The 14416-nt window shown below is 45.2% G+C and overlaps 1 protein-coding gene across 5 annotated transcripts in view; it reads left to right on the top strand.

Moving 5' to 3' along the window:
• gpsm1b (G protein signaling modulator 1b) overlaps positions 1–14416 on the top strand; it is a 290004-nt gene that overhangs the window by 64413 nt on the left and 211175 nt on the right. The window contains exon 1 of one of the 5 annotated variants that reach the window (XM_080212359.1): positions 11666–11743. The exons of the other annotated variants lie outside the window; for them this stretch is intronic. The gene's annotated coding sequence lies outside the window, so the exon portion shown is untranslated. Of the gene's footprint in view, positions 1–11665; positions 11744–14416 lie in introns of those variants that run through there. 5 annotated transcript variants of the gene reach the window in all.

The following is a 14416-nucleotide window of genomic DNA, read 5'->3' as shown; positions in this document are numbered from 1 at the left end:
CATTTACGTGCTTGGGCTAGATTGGGGAAAGCATGCTTTTTGTTTAATGTTAATGGGATGTGAATGCCAAAGGCAAAGCCATCATTTATTGCCTATCCTTAATTGCTCTGGAGCTGATGAGGTCCAGTGTGGTGCAGGAACACACACAGTCCTATTAGGTAGAGTATTTCAGGATTTAAGGAACTTCAGTTAGTTTTTTTTATTCTTTCTTGGGATGTGGGTACTGCTGACAAGGTCAGTATTTATTGCCCATCCCCAATTGCCCTTGAATTGCATAGCTTGTTGGAGTGAGTTGCGAGTCAACCACACTGCTGTAGGTCTGGAGTCACAGGTAATCCAAACCAGGTAAGGACGACAGATTTCCTTCCTTAGAAAAAGTCACTGAATGATTTTTAATGACAATCAGTGATAGTTTCATGATCACCATTACTGAGACTAGCTTTCAATTCCAGTTTTACTAATTGAATTTAAATTCCATCAGCTGCCATGGTGGGGTTTGTACCCATGCCCCCAGAGCATAGCCTGGGCATCTGGCTTACTAGTCCAGAGACATTACCACTACGCTATCATCTCTCCCATGTCAACCCTTATAAGGGAGGGTCAGGACAAAGTGTTCGCTTGCCTTTCTGATGCAATGCTGATAGGACTGGTGTACATTTTTCCCCAGTTTTCCCTGATTAGACATGTGAACAGGGGGGAACAGAAGGATATAAGCACCTGGTCTAGATGGGACAACATGATTCGCGCAGGCTTGGAGGGCCCAAGGGCATGTTCTTTGTTCCAACCTTTAGAGCTCTTGCCTTTGCTAGTGTAACTTTGCAAAATTGATGAAGATTAGTGTCTAGCTGGTTATGAGGGCAACTAGTGTGCAGGTGTCCAAAATGACTGCCGAGTCCTGCTAAAAGAGTGAGCTCCTGGAGGAGGTAATGGTAGGGGTCAGCGCAGATCCCCTCACGAGTTACTGTCTTTAGGAGGAAAAGAAGGTTCAAACACACAACTAGTTAGTTGAGGAAAGTTACACATGTTACAAATCCTTGGTCTCATGCATTGTTTAGACAGTTTGTTTATTTAGTGTCACAAGTAGGCTTACATTAACACTGCAATGAAGTTACTGTGAAAATCCCTTAGTTGCCACATTCCAGCACCTGTTCAGGTGCACAGAGAGAATTTAGCATAACCAATGCACCTGGAGGAAACCCACGCAGACCAGTGGCGTAGTAGGGCTGGGTGCAGGAGGAGCGGCTGCTCCCCCTGAGCACATTTTTCAGACGTGGTGCCTTTTATACTCACTAACTCCTGCCCACACCCAACCCCCTGACCGACAGCTTGATAAACCAATCTGGAGCACAGCTCCTTACTCAATAACTCCCACCCCCACCCAACCTCTTGACTGACAGCTCGATAAGCCAGTCCTAGGACAACAGATAACCCCCGCTCCACCAATCTGGTACATGGGGCCTCACTTAGTGCTGACTGATGGCTGAGTTTACCAATCACAGCACGGTGCCTCTACAAGCTCTGTCAATGCGGACATGTCTCCTCAGCCCTGCTCCATCAGTGGGACTGCCCAGTCTACGGATGAACACTGGGATTCAGCAGTAGTCATTTTTCAGAAGTGGCGCCTTTTCAAAAATAAATGTCCTTTTAAAGGAAAGGAAATAAATTACTGAGAAAAGAACGGCTGTTTTGCGTGCAACGTGATGACGCCAGACCATGGTGACATCAGCGTGGGGCAGGGATTGGCAGAATAGTAATGAGGGGGCAATCATTTTTTATTTTGTGTCGTCTTTTTTATGTGCTCGCTCCCCCTAACCTTCGAACCTGGCTACGCCATTGACGCAGACACGGAGAACGTGCAGACTCCACACAGACAGTAGCCCAAGCCGGGAATCGAACCAACGCCTCTGGTGCTGAGGCAGCAGTGTTAACCACTGTGCCAACCATAATTGGTGTTTCCAAATACCGTAAAATTTTCAGGTGATCTATTTGGAGTTCATTTTTAAGACTTTTTTTTGACCAACGCCAAAGTGATTGCTGATCCTTTTAAGTTCGGGCCTTGAGTGATGTAAAGAGTAAAAACTTAGCTTCTGAGAAAATAGGAGCAGGTGTAGACCATTTGACCCCTTGAGCCTGTGTCTGTGTGACTGTTTTGTAAAGGAAATAATGTGCACTATATTCTTCCTTGGGAAGAAGTTTGCCTCTGGCCTTGTCAGCTGTGAATGTCAAACAGAATGTGCTGTAAAAGAATGACATGTATTATAGCCTCTTACACAACCTCTATGTTTCCAACTACTTGACAACCAGTTATGTGTTTTTGAAGTGTAGTCAATGTGGTAATGCAGAAAATGTGACAGCCAATTTGCGCAGAGCAAGCTCCCACGAACAGCAGTTCTGACTTTAGACGTTGAGTGGGACAATAGGGATAAGTCGATCTCTTGCTGTTCTGTGCAATGTTGCCATGGGTTCTTTTATGCTCACGTCAGAGACCAGACAGGGCTTTGATTTAACATCTCGCCCAAAAGAAAGATTTGCAACACATTTAAAGAAGATTATTGATTTGAATCAAGCGATAACCACAGTTGACTTATGTCCTTTTCTATTCTGATAAATTAAGTATTGTAGTGTATTATGTGCAGAGCTCTTGGTTTCTGTTCCATAGTTTTTTGATGGTTTGGTCATGTCCTGTCCTGAACTATTCTTATTTTTCTGTAGCACTTGTTGAGCCTTTGCGTAAATAGCTGCCACGTGTCAATGACCTTATGGATAAATGCCCTAGAGAACTGCTGGGAGATTTACCCAAATCGTAATTTAATTCTTTGAGTTTCCTATGTAGTTAAATGTAGGCAGGTTTGCAATTACATAGTGTCAAATACAAGGAACTAGCCTCGTTTGTTTGTTTTGTAGTAATCATGGTATTTTTCCTTGAACTGTATTCACCGTACTGTTACCGTAGTGATGAGATTAATAGCTGCTATTCCATTACAATGCCAGTGTTGGAAAATTGCAAAACAATATACATTCCCCAAAGACTAACAAAAACATACAAAAAGTTCAAAATATGCGGGTCAGAGAGATCCCGTGAAGTGGGCAAGGGTCAACACTACAGACACACAGCCTTTTCCCAGGATTGGTGGACATAAATTAACTTTAACTTAAGTCATCTATTAGTCACAAGTAGACTTGCACCCATACTGCAATGAAGTTACTGTGAAAATCCTCTAGTTGCCACACCCTGGTGCCTGTTCGGGTACACTGAGGGAGAATTTAGCATGGCCAGTGCACCCAATCACAGGTCTTTTGGACTCTGGGAGGAAACTGGAGCATCCAGAGGAAGCCCACGCAGACACGGGGAGAACATGCAAATTCTGCGGGAAGTCCAAAAATAAGATCATGAATATGATAGTTTCCAGTCAGGATTTCAGATTATCTTCACTTAAAGATTAGTTAGAATGTGAAACTTGTTACCACCAGGAGGTGTTGAGGCAAATAGCAAAGATCTCATAGAATCCGCACCGTGCCGATGAAGCTATTTAACCCATCAAGTCTACACTGACTTTCTGACAAACCATCTTTCCCACGCCTGTTTTCCCCCATACATTTACCCCACAAACACCCTGAACATACATTTTTTGGGGCACCAAGGGGGAATTTAGCTTGGCTAATTCATCTAACCTGCACATCTTTGGACTGTGAGAGGAAACAGGAGCACCCAGAGGAAAAAAACATACATGGAGAGAACACACAAACGAGGCTGGAATTGAACCCGGGTCCCTGGCGTTGAGAGGCAGCTGTGATAACCAATGTGCTGTTTATAAAGATGCATTTAATGGGAATATAAGTATTAGTTGCAACGTTAGGCCATGCAGTCCCTTGAGCTTGCTCAACCATTCAATAACACCAAGGCCAAATTCCAAACTCAGTTCTACTTTTCCAGCCTATTCCAACATTTGATGCTCTTAGTAAATATATTCAGTCTTGAATATATCCAGCATTTGAGCAGCCCTTTGGAGTGGAGGACTCCAATGATTTGCAAGCCTGTGAATGTAGGAATTCCTGCTTACCTTAGCCCTAAATGGACTACCCTTTGTCCTGGGACAGTGAACCTTGTTTCCATACTCTCTGGGGCAACAGCATCTCAGCATCAAGGGATAAGGACATGAGGGGAGAAGGAAGGGAAGTGTATGGCAATGGGGTTTTAATTGGAGAGGTGATGGTCCAATTGCATTATTGCTGGACTATTCATCCAGAAACTCAATTAATATTCCGGGGACCTAGCTTCAAATCCTGCCATGGTGGATAGTGAAATTTGAATTCTATTAAAAAAAATCTGGATTTAAGGATCTACTCATGACCATGAAACCATTGTCGATTTATCAGAAAAACCATCGAGTCCACGAATGTCCTTACGTGATCTAGCCTACATGTGACTCCAGAGCCACAACAATGTTGTTGACTCTGAACTGCCCTCAGGCAACCAGGGGTGAGTAATAAATGCTGGCCAGCCAGCAACACCCATGTCCCGTGAATGATTAAAAAAAGTCAAATGGGGAGGCTGCTGGCGTGCAGAACTGGCACCGATAGATTGTACCGCTGTTCAGCAAAAGAAGGGGGGGGTGAAGGGGACAAAGGCAGTAAAGTGGCAATGGGACAACCCCTATCCAGTGTTCTGCTAACCAAGCTGGCTGGAGGATTATCCTCGCCTGAGGGTAAAAAGAACATTTTAGACAAGAGGCTTTTGTATTAAAGGTGACATCAGAGCAGATTTGACGGAAAATTGGAAGTTGAGAATTCAGCTCTCATTGGAAGTTTGGTGGCAAAAAAGTATAATCTCCAACAAAAACAGAAAAAGGTGGAAAATCTCAGTAGGTCTGATAGCATCTGTGGAAAGTGCAATCTCAGTTCTTGTGTGGCGCTAGTCTACCTTTAAGAAATGTGCTTTTTATCAAATCGTGTTCTCTGCAACTTGTAAGCCGGCCTTTTGTTTTAATTGCGGCATCGGCAATCTAGTTAAAAGTCCTTTCATTGCTGCTTCAATGGCTTAAATGGGGGTTTGTTTATTTTTACTCTGGGCCTCGAGTGCTTTCTGGGATCTTGAATGACCCTACCCTGTGAGGGGGAAGATTCTATGACAATCTTCCATTGATGGCACTGTGTTAAGCACTTCTGCCTCACAGCGCTCGGGACCCGGGTTTAATTCTGGCCTTGGGTCACTGTCTGTGTGGAGTTTGCATGTTCTCCCTGTGTCTGTGTGGGTTTCCTCTGTATGTTCTGGTTTCCTCCCACCATCCAAAGATGTGCAAGTTAGGTTGATTGGCCCATGATAGAAGAAAATTGTCTCTCAGTGCTGGGGCAAATATATGGGAATAGGACTTGGGTGGGATTGTTGATGGCGCAGGCTCTATGGGCCAACTGGCCTGCTTCTTCACCGTAGATTCTATGAAATCAAAGTTGAGTGGTTCCTCCTGAGAAGAATTCAAGGTTTAATTTTCAGTTTGGCTACTGGTGCAGTTTTAGTTTAGAAGGGGTATGAACATCAGACTGAGAAGCAGTGTTTTTCTCTCTCTCTCTCTCTGGTATTGGAAATCCAGCTCGCTAGCTGGAAGCAAGGCTTCTTGTTTTCCTGGAGTGAAAATTCTGCTGTTGGTGTTTTTGCTAACGAGTATCGAGAGTCTCTCTCTTTCTATCTCCCTGGTGTTTTGTGAAGCTGTTCTGACTCCAAGCTTGTCTGAGTGTGCATCAAGAGGGTTGCAGCATCCAACTAAGGGACTAAGTTCCAGCATCACGTGAGCATTCATATTTTCTGTGCTAAACCTGTGGCAAGGATTTTGTATAGGGAAGTTTATTTGATTGGAACATTTCATATTCATTAAGGGTTGTACAATATCATAGCTTTTCTTTCTTGTTTATAATTGGTAAAAGTTATTGCTAATTTTCTTTCTATACCTGTTAACTGTGTTCTTAAATAACCGTTGTTTGATAAAAGCTCCCCAGTGGGTCAGTTGAATCATGCCTGCAGTGAAACATCTCATGCTCACCCTAGCCAAATTCTTTTGATTCTATTCTAAGAGCGAGGTTGTGGACAGTAAGTGATGGAGAAGATCCTTGAAGAAGCAGAAGCTTTGAAGACCACCCTAGTGAGACTCAGAGGTGTATAAGAAATTCATGAACTTAACACTTTTCATCACCACTGAACATCCAAAAGTGCTTACAGCCAAGGATGTAATCCTTTGAGGTGCAGTCACTATTGTAGCGCAAGAAACGCGGCAGCCAATTCGTGCACAGCAAGCTCTCACAAACAGCAACGTGATAAAGACCACGTACTGTTGTTGAATGAAGAATAAGTATTAGTCTGGGAATGAATGAATTGTAGGCCTTTAAACACAAAGTGATTGTTTGGAGCAGAAAATATGCTCCCCAGTGACATGTAGCCAGTTAAGTTGAGCTGCTTTGTGTCTGTTAATAGCACTCCTTAGCAAGATTGACATAAAGATTATGATAAAAGTAGACCAGAACCATTTCCATTCATGCATGTAACTTTACCCTTCTGATCTGATGTACCAGCTGCTGTGTAATTCACTGCTTTATTTTGTTGCCAGTTTGAAGGAAATCACTTCCTTGAGTTTGTGCTGCTACTCATGCCAACACTCTGGCGCTGCAGTTAGGCGTGAGTCCAGTGGTGTCAGAGTGCCCTCATTTCAAGTTGGACCTCCTAATCTAGTTTCACTTCCAAGTCCAATCACCGCCTCCCTGCTCGGGACAAGGGTCTGAATCCAGGGTTCGTACTGCATGTGATCCAGTTTCCTCACTAGCAACACTTGCTGCCTCCCTCTAGCCATCCAAGCTGACGATACTTGGCCTGTCATCTCACACACAAACAACATTGAGCAATGCAGCACTGAAGTGGACGCAAAATAAGGCAAATTGCTACGGATGCTGGAACCTTTTAGCTTTGACAAAGGGTCATCTGGACTCAAAACATTAGCTCTTTTCTCTCCTTACGGATGCTCGTCTCTGCTGTTTGGCCATTCACACCTTCTATTCTCTCTATGGGCTGCCATTAGCAGCCTTTCTCCTTGTTTTTGTGGCTGTGACTCATTTTTCATTCCCTCACCCCACAGTATAAATATCTCCCACTTGCTATGCTTTTTAGCTTTGACAAAGAGTCATCTGGACTTGAAATGTCAGCTCTTTTCTCCCTTTCCAGGTGCTGCCAGACCTGCTGAGATTTTTCCAGCATTTTCTCTTTTGGTTACTGAAGTGGGTGCAACACTTCTCAAATGTTGCTGCTAGCTTAAGAGTTAAAAATGTGGTCTACAGCCTACTCTTCAGAAAGTGAAGAGGAGTTTGCTTGTGTCACCGTGCTTGGAACTTGAGACACCGAGGATTTGTTTTATATCATAGGGGATAGACGTCAGGGGAATAATTAGTGAATCATAATCCCTGTGGATAGCATTCTATTCATAGGTGGAGAATGTAATCCTTAAAGCAACAATGAACAGTCTGGGTTTTTTTTGTGATGACCACAACTCGGCTTTGAAGTTCTGTGCGTTTGATGGACTTTGCTGGTCTGATGAAGTTGGAACCTTTATTTCTGTGGCCACCCCCTCCCCTGACGCAGCAAGTGTTGTTTAACAATGAACCACTGCTGCTCTCTGAGTTCGTAGTCAGTTTAAACAGTTGATGAGTCAGCTGCGTGGCCTCCAACTGTTGATTTTAACATCGACTGCTCTGAAAGCTGGTGGGGGTTTTTGTTCGAAGTGCTGGCCAACTGCAGAGCCAAGCACTGCTGCCCAGGGACACATGCAATGGCTCACACTTACTGATTAACACCATTTACGGCCATCAAGTATGCCCCTGGCCATTTGCAGACCTCCCATATCACATTATTACGTTAACAGTTCCAGTTGCTATCTCCTTGTACATTGTCTGCTTTTGTTGCCAAAAAAAGCTTGGTGTAATGACACAACTTGCTGAAACTTGTTATTGATGTCAAGACCTGACTTGGACACCAATTGTCCTTTTTTATTCATGCTGCTGCTTCTCTGTCACAGCAATGTACTTCATCTGATTTTTTTTTTCCCCCCCTCCCCCCTAATTTCACCAATTTGGAATTGGAGCAAAGAAGAAAGTAATTCCTTTGAGCAATGAAGTTGTCCTGACATTCTTAAAGGTAACTTGCACTCATATAGTGACCTCAGGACGTTGCCAAGTGCTTTACTGCCCATGAAACGTCTTCTGATGCGTGTCACATCTTTTTAGTTGTCTCTGGGATGTGGGCTAGGCCAGCATATTGTCCTTCCCTAATTGCCCTCGAAGATGGTGGTGAGCCGCCACTGCAGTCCCTGTGGTGTAGATACATCCACAGTGCCATTAGGGAGGGAATTCAAGGATTTCGACACGGTGACAATGAAGGAACAGCCGAAATATTTCCAAATTAGAATGGTGCGTGGCTTGGAGGGGAACTTGCGATCTTGTCCTTCTAGATGGTAATGCTTCTGGGTTTCGACGGTGCTGCCTAAGGAACCTTGGTGAGTTTCTGCAGTGTATCTTGGAGATGTGACACACTATTGCCACTGTGCGTTGATGGTGGATGGAATGAAAGGTTGGGGAATGGGTGCCAATCAAGCGGACTACTTTGTCATGTGCACATGAGGGAAGGCGAATGTCATAGTTAGATTACCTCTCGTTGGAGGTCGTCATTGCCTGGCACTTGTGTGGCACGAATGTTATTAGCCACATGTTGACCCAAGCTGGGATATTGTCCAGGTCTTGCTACATTTGGGACATGTCTCCCTTCAGTATTTGAGGAGACGCAAATGATGCTAAACATTGTGCAGTCATCAGCGAACATCCCCAATTTTGACCTGATGATGGAAGGAAGGTCATTGAAACAATTGCCTATGCATGGGCCTCGAATACTAACCCTGAGGAACTCCTGCAATGATGTCCTGGACTGAGATGATTGACATCCAACAACTACAATCATCTTCCCTTGTGCCAAGCATGACTCCAACCAGTGAAGAGTTTCCCCCTGATTCCCGTTGACTCCAATTTTGCGAGGACTGCTTAATGCCATATGATCAAGTGTGGCCTTGATGTCAAGGGCAGTCACTGTCACCTCACTACCTATAATCACAGTGTCGGAAATGGGGCAGTCAGTTTACACACAGCAAGCTCTCAGAAACAATGGAACGATGACCACGTAATCTGGTAATGTGCATTGAGGAATAAAAGTAAAAAAAAAACAAAAAAAGTAAAAAAGAGAAAATGCTGGAAAATCTCAGCAGATCTGGCAGCATCTATAAGGAGAGAAAAGAGCTGACGTTTTGAGTCCAGATGACACTTTGTTGAAGCTAAAAGGCATACAAAGTGGGAGATATTTACACTGTAGGGTAAAGGAATGAAAGATGAGTCATAGCCACAAGAACAAGGGGAAAGTCAGTTCATAGAGAAAAGAGAAGTTACGAACAAGTGGCACAGTGGTTAGCACTGCTGCTTCACAGCGCCAGGGACGCAGGTTTGGGTCATTGTCTGTGTGGAGTTCGCACATTGTCCCCGGGTTCTGCATTGATTTCCTCCGGGTGCTCCAGTTGCCTCCCACATTCTGAAAGACATGCTGGTTAGGTGCATTGACCCGAACAGGCACCAGAGCATGGCAACTAGGGGAATTTCACAGTCAAACTTCATTGCAATGTTGGTGTAAGCCTTACTTGTGACTAATAAATAAATAAACTTCAGCCAAATGGCAGAGAAGCTGAAATCTTCTGAGGGTGAGCTGTGACAGATGAAGATGTGGGGGGGAAGTGGGTGGAGAGAGGTAAAATTGAGGAAAAGGGGGAATAAATATTGGTCAGGATACCAAAGAGGACAGGGCTGTGAATTCAATTATGAAGGCCTTGGTTTAATGTCTCGTCAGAAAAATTACTCAGTACGTATTGGCCAGTCCCTGGCAGTTCAAAAGGCTGTGCCTTCACACCTTCACAGCAAAGCAGCACAGTATTTATATCTGTCTCAATTTTAAATTTAAAACATTCTTGGAAACGTTCTTTGTTTTCAGCCACAATTTGTGGTTGAAATCTGTCGCCTTGCATCGTGGACAGAGGTCAGGCTGCAGTGCTGTGTCTGTTGAACCCGATAAGGGAGTTTTGTAATGGAGTTGTGTTGAATTCAGCTTTGTCTTCAGCTGATTGCTCATCCCTCGTCTGGCTGCGTTTCATTGAAGATGGTTTTTCCTCATGATTTCGCATTCTCTTCGTGATGTAGTCACATCCTGATAAACATGTAATTAAGTTTGCCCAGATACGTTCTGCCTGAAACTAAATTCAGGTTGAAATAAGATTTCTGCAGTCTCTTGACTTAAAAATAGCTAAACCTTGTGCACTCTTGCTCTTAGAGCCATGGGTTTTCTAACCATAGGGCAATTCAATATGAACAAGGCAGAAAATTATTTTCACAAAATTAATTAATTACTAAAGCTGTATTCTGCCCAAACTTTGGTCCGTTTGAGTGCGTGCCAGCTCTGTTTCGAAGATTTTTTATCACGCTCCATCACCATAACTCTAACTCTTTAAGTTTCTTTCCCTCAAGACCCATCCAATTTCCTACTGAAATCATTCATCTTCCATCCCACTCACAAGCAGCAGGCTCCCACCCCTACTGCTCTCCTCACCCACCTGTGTGGGGGACAAAAGTGTTGTGGGTTTCGGGGGGTGGGGGGGGAGGGAGACCATGTTTTATGGTGAGGTGGAGAGTGTGTGTTTTGACGGGGGGAGTGCGGTGAGCGTGTTTTGGCAGTGGTGGGGAGGGGGAGGGAGAGCGTGTTTTAGGGGGAGCACGTGCTTTGTGAGGGGGGAGCATGTGTTTTCGGAGGGAGGAGGGAGGACGCGCGTGCATGTTTTGGGGAGAGGGAACGAGCTGCTTTGGGGGAGCAGGGAGGGATAAGAGTGTGTTTGGTGGGGAAAATGTGTGTGTCGGTCACTGTCAGACAGCTGTGACGTGCAAGCCTCTGAGTCAGAAGGTTCCACCTCTGGACTTGAGGAGACGAATCTGGGATGACGTCACCAGAGTATTGCTGAATTAGTGCTGCTTTGTTGGAGGTGCTGTCTGTGGGTGAGACATTAAACTAAGGCCCTATCTGCTCCATCAGTCCAATGTAAAAGATCCCATGGCATTATTTTGAAGACGTGGTGATGAATTACCCCCCCTGCCCTGGCTGATAATTCCACCTCAATTAACAGCACTAAAAACAGTATTGAGATTGCTGTTTCTGGGACCTCAGTGTGCCCCTGTTGCCTGCCGTGTCATGACTGTGATTACATTTCCAGAAAGTACCACAAGGTGCTGTTGGATATTGAGGCTGGGGAAAGTGCAGTAAAAATTCAGCTTATTACAACGATGCCTGCGCTGCTTCTGCTGGGAGCCAAACTCTGCCCAGAACGGAAACATTCTCCGCATAAGTGATAAATTATAACTTGGATCACATGACCTAATTTGAAAGCATAAATTTGCCAATCAAATCCCAGTAGCAGTTTGTGTGGAGCTACAGCAATAGGCAAAGCAGTTATTTAAAGCAGCATGATATTGCAGAAGACTCTGGCTGTGGCTTCAACGTGTAGCAAGTAGCTGAGACAGCCTGTAACAAACCTCCTGAGTACAGCATGGCTTTGCTAACCCCCCACCCTGTGTCGTTGTGGAAACTCTACCTTGGAACATCTAATAATGTGACTCGTTGCTTTCAGAGAAGGTATGTCAAGATTGAACATTATTTTCTCATGGGGGTGGGGGACGGACGGACACCATATGCTTCTTGTGGTCTAAGGCTTTTCCAGTCTCTGCTCACCAACTGGTTAGTTGCCTTGGAATTGGAAGGTTTCCTGCAAGGTATGAGCCCAAATTCTATACTGATACTTCAGCAGCAGGTGAACCCTACCCACCCCCCCCATAACCGGTGCACCATTGCTGCAGTGTTTGCCATCTACTGCGGCAATGCTCCAAAGGTGGGGTGGTGCACTGGTTGGCACTGCTGCCTCACTGCACCAGGGAACCGGGTTCAATTCCCAGTTTGGGTCACTGTGCAGAGTCTGCACGTCCTCCCTATGTCTGCGTGGGTTTCCTCCCACAGTCCAAAAGACATGCTAGTTAGGTGCTAAATTGGTCGTGCTAAATTCTCCCTCAGTTTACTTGAGCAGATGCCGGAGTGTGGTGACTGGGTGATTGTCACAGTAACTTTATTGCAGTGTTACTGTGAGCCTAATTGCAACACTAATAAATAAACTCTGCAATTTGTGACCTCAGCCGTTTCAAGAACAAAATGAGCAGGTGCAGGGGAACACCATCACCTCTATGTTCCCCTTCAAGTCACATCGCAGCCCCTTCATGGTGGCTGGGTCAAAGTCTTGGAACGTTGACTAAAGAGTACAGTGGAAGCATCGATATTGCACAGACTGCAGTGGCTTAAAATGGAGTCGGCCGTAACCGTTTGTGTGGACCTCGGGACTGAGGACAGCCAATGTCAGTCCTTGCAGGTGACTCCCACCTCCTGAGAATAAGAAGGAGCTCCAGGTTCTCTTGGTATGTGAGATGCCATTTATCATTCAGCAGCACCAGAAAAACAGGTCAACTTGACAAATACGTCATCACTGTTGTGGGACCGCTCTGCTTGCAAATAGATGCAAATATCGCCTACAAAATCAAACGCTGCACATGGAAACAATTTTGTGTCTGCGAAGCTGTTCCTGGAGTGTGCAGTTTTAGTCTCCGCATTTCAGCAAGGATATGTTTCCATTGGCAGCAGTACAGCAACGGTTCACTAAATTGGCCCATGAGTTGAGAGGGATGTCAGTGACAAGAGAATGAGTAAATTGGGTCTCTGCTCTCTGAGGTTCATAAGAATGAGAGGTGATCTCGTAGAATCCTTCCATTGCAGAAGGAGGCCATTTGACCCATCGACTCTGCACCGACCACAATCCCACCCAGGTCCTATCTCCATAACCCCATTTACCTTGCTAGTCTCCCTGACACTAAGGAGCAATTTAGCATGACCAATCCACCTAACCTGCACGTCTTACAGACTGTGGGAGGAAGCCGGAGCGTCTGGAGGGCGTCCATGCAGACACGGGGTGAATGTGCAGTTTCCGCACAGACAGTGGCCCGAGCTGGGTATTGAACCCGGCTCCCTGGCACTGTGAGGCAGCAGTGCTAACCACTGTGCCACCATGCAGCCATTGAAATGTACAGGATCCTGAAGGACTTGACAGGATGAACGCTGAGGGGTCATTTCTCCTGGCTGAGGGGCCCACAACATAGGGTCTCGGGATAAGGGTCCCATATTCTGGGACTGGAGTGAGGAAAAATTACTTCACTCACGAGGGTTTGTGGAGTTGTCTGTTCCTGAGGATTACTCCGTTGTTAACTGAACCCAAAGTTGGGATAGACATATTTCCTTGTGGAATGAAGGGATATGGGGAATGGATAGGAAAAGGGACTAGATCGGCCCAAGATCAGCCGTGATCATTTTGAATGGCGGAGCAATCTCGAGAGGCTGTGTGGATTGCTTGTGTTCCTGCGTCTTGCGTCCTTGTGTGGTTTGATAAGGTGATGTACAAGTGATTATTTACCCTTAGAGTAGGAATTTCAGTTTCCTTCCTTCTCCCTCCTGACGTTAATAGTCAGTCTGCCACTGCAGACATAGACTGTGTATTGTGATTGAATAGAGGACTGCTGAGTGATAGAAACATATAAGATCATGAATGGAATAGGTAAGATAGAAGCAGAGAGGTTGTTTCCACTGGTGGGTGAAACTAGAACTTGGGGGGAAGGCCTCATTAAGGGGAAGCAGATTTAGGACTGAGTTGAGAAGGAACTTCTTCACACAAAGGGTTGTGAATCTGTGGAATTCCCTGCCCAGTGAAGCTGTTGAGGCTACCTCATTGAATGCTCTTAAGGTAAGGATAGACAAATGTTTGAACAGTAAAGGAATTAAGGGCTATGGTGAGTGTGTGGATAAGTGGGGCTGAGTCCACGAAGAGATCAGCCGTGATCTCATTGAATGGCGGGGGCAGGCTCAAGGAGCCAGATGCCCTACTCCTGCTCTAGTTCTTACGTTCTTACGAGCAAGAAGACAGCAGTGCTTGGACTACCCATATTCACCCCTCGCCAACCCCCATTCGTGCAAAATTGTACTTAATAAAACTCACTGTTCTTTTTGTTCTAACCTGGAGTTTAGAAGAATGGAAGGAATTATATACAACTGCCAGCTGCCTCGACAGGGTAGATGCCGAGAGGCTAATTTCCCTGACCGTAAAGTCCAGGGCTCGAGAGTTGTGGTCTCTGGAAAGGGATTTGGCCATATAGTCCTGAGTTGAGCAGAAATGTTTTCACCCAGAGGTTTTGTGAATCTTTGGGTCTCTCAACCCCA

This window comes from Carcharhinus amblyrhynchos, chromosome 25 (genome assembly GCF_965287045.1).
Source record: "Carcharhinus amblyrhynchos chromosome 25, sCarAmb.v2.hapA, whole genome shotgun sequence".
NCBI lineage: Eukaryota > Metazoa > Chordata > Chondrichthyes > Carcharhiniformes > Carcharhinidae > Carcharhinus > Carcharhinus amblyrhynchos.
This window is presented reverse-complemented; position numbering and strand designations above follow the sequence as displayed.